At 41.8% G+C, this 7874-nt stretch overlaps 1 pseudogene; it reads right to left on the reverse strand.

Annotated features, from left to right (window-relative positions):
* Positions 1-4579: 4579 nt before the first annotated feature.
* On the reverse strand, positions 4580-6508 carry LOC101702641 (protein mono-ADP-ribosyltransferase TIPARP pseudogene; annotated as a pseudogene).
* Between the last annotated feature and the right edge of the window lie 1366 nt (positions 6509-7874).

Consider the following 7874-nt stretch of genomic DNA (forward strand, 5'->3'; position numbering starts at 1 on the left):
GCACCCTTTCCTGGTACCTGTATTTCTCCCTGTGGATACAGGTTCCTGTCTTGTGTCCTTTCATATCGGCCTGAACCATTTTTTGTAGTATTTCTTATAAAGCAAGACTTTTTGTGATGGACTCCGTTTTATTAGTGAATGTACTCATTTCTCCACTTTAGAAAGAGTTTTTCTGGTTGTAGAATTCTTGGCTGACTTTTCTTTCAACAAATTTTAATGTGTCACATGTGGACCCCGACCTCCGTGGTTTCTGATTAAGGTGATCTGCTAATCATCTCAAAGATCTGTTATATGTGAGTAGTTGCTTCTTTCTTCCTTCCTTCATGATTCTTTGTCTTTTAATCACCTGCTCATTATGTATGTAGACAGAGATCTCTTTGAGTTTATCGTATGTGAAATTCATTGAGCTTTGAATTTGGGGAGTTTGAGGCCATTATTTCTTCAAATATTCTTCTCCTCTTCTATTTCTTTTTCCTCTGGAGTTTCCTTGTGCATATACTAATATATGCTGATTGTACCCCGCAGGTTCTGTACTTTCCCTTTATTCTCTCTTCTTTCTGTTCCTCTTCCTGGAGAATCTCTACTGACCTTTGTCCAAGCGCACTGACCCTTTCTGTGCTCTCTGCTGATGATTGTTGGTGGATTTTCCTTTCACTCATTAGCCTTTAATCCTAAGAGTGTTTATTTGGGTGGAGAACTTTAATAAGTAAATATTTTTGTAGCGCTTGGAACATAGCCATTATTTAATAAAGCTTAGCTGCCTTTAGGTGCATTATTGCTAGCTGCTTCTGGGACTACTCAAGGAAATTATCCACTATAAACTTCAGCTTACCCTTACAGCAGGATTTAGTCAATTATTTATCCTTATCAGGGAGATTAAAAAGCTATATTTCATAGTCTTGTGACAGCTAAGTACAAACTATTTTCAAAGGATTCTAAGACTCTCTTAGGGGATGTGCTTTGCCAGGTCTATCATTCTGAATTCTTCAATACAGTCTCTTCTTATATTTATACTCTTCTTTATTCCTATATTCTTCCTCCCACTTCTTTGTGGTACTTATTCCCTTCAGGTTTATCATCTGGAAAGTTTGTTCTCGTGGTCACTTTGACTCTTTGATGTTACTAAATCTCTTCTCAGTTTTCATTCCCTGAAGCTCAGTGCTTCTCAAAATTCCATTTTCATCTTCTCCCAGTCCAAAGCATCTCTGTATCTTACAGAGTGGAGTGAAGCAGCTCTCTGGAAAACCAATAATCACTATGCGTTCTGGGATTTTCTGGTAGCATTTACATTGCTAACCTTCTTAAACCATCACCACACATGTACATACAATGTATATATAATCCAGGACACACAGGCACACAGCACTTATGCCACATCACACATATTAGGCACACAAGTGTGACTACACCTTTGAAGATGTGCATTTAATGCTGTTCACACAATTAGTCTTTCATTTACCACACATCACTGTGCCTGAAGCTGTCGCAGACATTTGGAATCATCCAGTGAAGAGTGCTGAAAAGGATTTCTGGCCTTAAAGAACTTTATTTAAAGGGAAAGCAGAAATTAAACAACATAAATAAGTAAACTATTTGGTGAAATGTGCCATGGTAAGAAAATAGAGGCATATTTGAGGGGTTGGGATGAGGGAGAGCATAACTGTGAGCAAGGTGGGCTGGTTGAGAAGGAAGACCAAAGTAGTCTAAGGGAGACTCTCAAGGCCTATGTGGGGCTAACTCTTCCCACCGAGAGAATACTCAGCTCTAGACTCTTTCAAGAGACTCCAATGATGCAGTCCGCACTCAGGGTCTCTGTCTTCTGTACCCCAGACCCTCAGGATTGGGCCCAGCCTTACTTACTGGTGATAATGCTTTCCTCCATGGGAGAGTTTCTTTTGGCATCACCCTAGGTCTAGCTTTGGGGACACAGACCTGAGGTTCTTCTGCCTCTTTCCCCCTTCTAAACCCTGCAGTTCCCTGCATGAACAAGCTCATCCTTTATGCAACAGGAAGCAGATCTGAGGTACGGCAGATCTTAGCACATAAGCTTGTTCTTGCTTTGGTGGTCCGATGTGTTTTAGTAGCGGTAGTTTGTTTGTTTATTAGCATTTGCAAGTTTCCTTTTCCTTCCTTTCTTCCTTCCTTCCTTCCTTCCTTCCTTCCTTCCTTCCTTTCTTTCTTTCTTTCTTTCTTTCTTTCTTTCTTTCTTTCTTTCTTTCTTTCTTTCTTTCTTTCTTTCTTTCCTTTGTACTGGACCTTGCACTTGTGAGGCAGGTGGTGGCACCACTGAGCTAAATCCCCAGCCAGCTTCCTTTTCTTGATGATTTGATAGGACAAATTCGAGATGAACCAATCTGAGTCCACAGTTGCATCCACAAAAATGAAAGTGCGGAGTATCAAGAAGGAGTCTTCATTGGCCCAGGGATTGAAGGGGTCATTGCTGTGCGGGTGTCTGTGTGCTAGTTTTTCAGAAGTTAATCTGTCCAGTGCTATGTGGAGTCTGCTCCCAAGAATCTGCCAGGGTCTATTGAACTACTCTGTGGCAAAATAACAGAAAGCTGAGGAAGGGACAGGGCCTCAAAGAGTCTCCTGTCTAGGGTAGGAAGAGAATACCCTGTTTTACACTCTTGCCTCAATCCTGGTGTTTTGGGCCAGGACTGTGGCCCACTCATGTACATGTCCCTCTGCTATCAGCTGTCCCATTACTGACTGTGGGTAGCTATCAAGGTTAACACCTGGTCAGCCAGGTCAGGAGTCAAGAGTTGGCCCTGGAGAGAGACAATACAGCTTTACCTCTTCTCTCCCCTATCCCCAGTGCCATTATCAGCTCCTTGAGCCACTGCATGTGTTAATATACACAAGTATTTCTGGTGCATGTATCCCTACATCTGAGGCTTTGAATGTGCTGAGGGCTTATCCCAAGTTTGCAAACTGCTGTTTCCCAGCCAATAATAATAATTCTGTCTTAGGTGATGACAGTTTTTGTGCTATGATTTGGCAACAGAGACCTTGCAGCTGAATCACTCAGAACATGATTCATGACACCACAATCTTTTCTCTCCAGTATGTTGGGTGAAGTTATGACTCACAGGGCCACAGGGCCCTAGGACAAGGGGACTCTTTGCTGAGCCATTAGTTACTTCTATTTCTTGTTGGGTAGCTGACTCTGCCTATTGAAAAGTAGGAGAGTCCCACAGAGGGACCATGAAAAGGAAAAGGAGACCCAGCGCAGGACAGAGAGGAGTAAGAGGTTGACTTGGGAGGATGTCGTCATGCCAAGGAGTCTACTGTGCTGCTTCCAATTTCCGCTCCCAATCAGAGCAGTGAGAAAACCACAAGTCACCTAGAAGGAGCTAAAAATATCACAGGTCAGGAGGCCGTAGACTCCAGGAGGGTTGAGGACAGAAGAGAAAGATCTCTCATCAGAGTTGTGAGCTGGCCCTCAGCAGGCCTCCTGCTCCTCCACAGCCTGTGCTGGGGTCACAGGGAGCACACTGGGTTATTATTGTGTCCCTTGTCTTTGCTGCTTATTTTCTATTTTTTAAACTTTAATTTTTATTGGTATATGTTTACAGTAATAAGGATTATCTTCCCAGTAGGGAGTTGGTGCATATATTAATATGTGCTGCTTTTAAAGAAAGAATTACTATAACTTTTATTTTTGCATAGTTTTATTAAAAATAAATGTCTAAAGCTCTCATTTCCTTTAGGGAGAAAAAAATGGAACAAGTTTTATAAAAATCAAATCATCAGTGGTAAAATGTCTTAACTTGAAAAGATTTGGATCAAGTTATACCTGAATGAAAGAACAACTACCATAATTGCCTGTTTCTTGCCGAAAGGCAGTGAAAAACAGGATCAACTGGGGTAAAAATAAATAACTGCGTGGAAGCTCTGGTAAGTACCTAAACAGGGATCAACTGAGTCACCAGCATAGCAGCACCTTGCTTTAACCAACATAGAAGTTCCTGAAAAGTTGCGGATAAATGAAACAACCACAAACAGACTAGGAGACTTGGTATCTGAACAATACTGTGGTAAGTTATTTTGAGAACAACCACTTCCACTTCAGTAAATCTGGGTATTTAGTTTGTTTAAGTGAAGTAGATCCAGCTGCTGCCTCTCTGAACTGAAGCAGTAGCACATTCGCCTAATAGTGTTCTAGCCGGGCACAATTTCCAAGTGTGCGTTGGTATTAAGCAAGTAGAATAAAGTCAGACAAGGAGCCAGCTGCATCTAGTAAGGCAGTCATAGGGGTGGGATTTTCACCTTTAACAATAATTTCAGTCCCAAGTACTTTTGAGAAGCTACTTGGTGGGAAGAAAATTCTAGTCTTTCCCACACTGAGTATACTAACAACAATTAATAAAAAAAGAATAAGTGGTCCTTTTAAAACTTGATTTTCTTTTAAAAAATTACACTTCCTCAGTCTTTAAAAAAAAAAAAAGGGCCTGAAAAGTGCCCTAGTATTGCTCAATGCTGATTCCCGTGCAATACCCCCCCCCCGCCCCCCGCCCTTTCAAAACCTGCTACACATGCTGGCTTGGGTTCATATTGAGTAACAGCATACCACAACTTTTCAGATGAAAACAGTGTCATTGACATCTTCATATTGGATAATAAAATAAGGGTAACTCTGATCATCCTTAAAAAGGACAAAAATCTGAGGCTCAAAGAAATTATTGAAAGTCACACAGGTCATTGGCGATGGTGCCAGGATTGACAGGAGGGGCCTTCTCAAGCCACAACTGCCCATTGTGCATCTGCCAGTCAGGCCTTACACCAAAACCCCAAAATGGATATTCCGCCAGAGGAGCTTTTAGAAAAGTGATGAAAGCGGCTTTCTTCCTTTGCAAAATAACTGCCTTGTCTGAACATTGCAGCAAGCTTCTACTGACTCAAGAATCAAAGCTGTGTGGCTGATTCTATCTGCCACATCCTGGGTTGTTTCATGAAATAAATATCTCTTGTTTATTATTCTGTCATAGAATATTTTTCTGATCATGTAGTCCTTTCTCCTTTTATATTTCTTGCAGAGACTGGTCATGGAGTCTTAATATTAGTAAAATTCTATATTTAAACTCAAGGATAGTCTTATGAAAAAGATGTAAAGTTTTTGGTAACTTTTATCCTCTGCAGAAACAGGTACTTGAATACCATCTTGAGATGGATGTATATAAACCCAAGTTTCAGGGTAAAAGTTTGTTGAGGCGATGCCATCTGAGCAGATTATTTGTGAAGCTAAAGTTGTTTCAAGAGGTGCAGGAGCCTGAATAGGGACCCTACCACGTATCTGTAAATATGGAAGCAACATAAAACCACGGAGGAAGAGAGGTCTCCTTTTAATTTCTCTCCTTAAGGATGAGTTGTGCAAGTTGTAGTGGTTATTCTACATCATAAATTAGATCACTTTCAGATCCCAAGAGCCAATTTCTTTAGTTGTTCAAGTAATGGGCTCAAGACACTCTCTATCCAATGTGGTCTCCACAGAAGAATTCCAAAAATGTATGGTAAGTAGAGTTGACACTGCTATAGGGTGGTGTGGATAAGGCTTCATAGTTGATCCAATTCAGTTGTTTTATACATGTTCATGGCACTCAAATCTGACCCAAATTTTTCTCTTCCATACTTCATTCTTATTCTATCATTTTCTGTATTATAATAAAATCCATGTACTCCTGAGCATCATGGGATACACTCTGCTACTTTTGAGTAGTTGTCTTCTTGATCTTCCAGTGGTATGGCAAGACCTTGTGATACTTTAAACAATCCCTGCAACAAATACAAGTGCCTTGAGTGGCTAGGAGAAAGTCCATACAAATTTCAACTCCATTCTCTTGGTGATTGTGGTACTGTCACTGGTTTACCAGCTCAAACAAGAGGTCAAGAGAAGCCTCTTCACTTTTATCCTGGAAGAACTCAGTACTTAACTTACCACTGGTGTCCCAAATGTACTAGATTGTAAAACTATTGCCTTGAAAAACCCCTAGAACATAGTCTATGATTTATCCAAACAATCAGGACTAATAGGAACATCACCTGAAACCAGCACAAAAGGGCAGTCTGGAAGGGCCCTGCTGTAGTGTCTGGTGGAAAGCTGTGATCCTGGATAGGAACTGCTTGTCCTGAAGCATCACTGGAAGGATGATAAGCTTCTTGGTTTTTGCCACCCGATATTTGTCCCATCAAGAAGCAGGACAGACATTCTGTTTTCTGCATGTGGACACACTGGATTGATTTCCTATAGATTCATGTAGGCTGGTTTCATCTGCACTCTGGTCTCTAGTACTATAAACCTCAAGTGAGCCAGATACTGGCAAAGTGTTTAACATTGGCCTCAAAAACCTCAGGGTTCCAGTTCCTAATCTCTTCTAATTCTGCTTTTTCTTAAAAATCAATCAAAAATAGACTTCAATGGGTTGATCTCAGAGAGCTTCATTTGGCATGAAGAGTTATCAAGGAAGAAGGGCTGCACTGCACAATCTGGCTCAGGTTCAGTGGTTTCCATTTTTATTTCCATGTGATGGATTAGCTCCAAGTACTCCTCGAAATCTAAAACTCTTCAGTGGGAGGCTGAGAGAATGGAAGACAGGAGCCACATCACTGGTGGCCAAGCATTTAGGGAGGCACCGCCCATTCAGCCCCAAAGAGTGCAGAAATCCGCTACAGGCCAGGTCACTCCCAAAATGTGGTGCTTTAAGAGGCTGTTTTCCTTGTGTTCTCCCTCCCTTTCAGGACAAGCTGAGTGCACAGCCTTCTCAGTGATCCTCCTTATTGGCCCCAGTCTGTGGCCCCACCTTCCTCAGTAGTTTATTTCTCTTTCCTCAGTCTGAGGTAACTGATTGCCTCAGCTCCCAGAAGTGGCAGCCTTGGGAGGTATTAGCAGCAGACAGGTGAGTGTGTTCCTGAAAGGTGCAGACCTGGGTCCTGTAGGTGAAGGATCGAGCATGGGTGGGTGTCTGTGTGAGTTGGTGGGGGTGGAGAGAGTGTTTGCTGACAGCAGGACCCTGCCTTCTTCTTCAGGAAATGCCAGAGAATCTGCTCACAGCTCTCACAGTAAAGCTTCTGGGTTCTGCAGCACTTTGTCTCCAGAATAATCAGGCTCCTGTACCCTTCTAGGGTTCTTTTCAGTTTTTTCCTTAAGTTGAGAGAGGGAGCACAAAAAGAAATAAACTAGTTCTTCTGATTGCCTTGGTTATATTTGTCATCTTCCTTGTTGGGTCTCCATTGCACTTTATGAATCTTACCTCCTATAATATATGGATTGGGAGTTGGGATTATAGTGGTGTCCAGTTTGATTGTTTAAACAGAATCCTCCGTAGACCACCCAATTGCCCACAAAGTAAAAAGGATAATTCTGGTGCTAATTGTTCTTTCAAACAAGAAGGGGTTTTACACTGCCTTACTGATTTGTGGCTTCTGCTGCAACATCCCACTCTGATAGAATGTTCTTTGGCAGGCCTGTCCTATAAACACCAGTCACAAGGGGCTATTGGGCAATGTAAATGTGTCTAGCAAGTCAGAGAAAGTGGATTTTCAATTGTATTGAATATTTATTTGTAGGAGACCAAATAATGAGGATTGAGGCCTAATTGACCTTCTCTGAAAGCATAGAGAAGAAAAACAACAGGCTGTGTCTCCTTTGCCAACATATAGACATACTGGCATGTTGCAAGTCCTAGAAAAGAGTCTATAGAGCTGAGATCTGGTTGTTTACCTCGGTATATGCTATGGCTAACAGGAGGCAGATGAATCTTCTATTACCCTGGTTGCTTGCTCCCCTGTCTGAGTGAATAAAGGTGAGGTGAGCCAAATGCTCAGGACTCCTATCCAATAGAGGGAAAGAGCTTCCTGGCCCCATATTCCAAATTAAC

Source organism: Heterocephalus glaber, unplaced genomic scaffold (genome assembly GCF_053883595.1).
Source record: "Heterocephalus glaber isolate CG9 unplaced genomic scaffold, H.glaber_assembly_v1.0 deba00001472, whole genome shotgun sequence".
Taxonomy (NCBI): Eukaryota; Metazoa; Chordata; class Mammalia; order Rodentia; family Bathyergidae; genus Heterocephalus; species Heterocephalus glaber.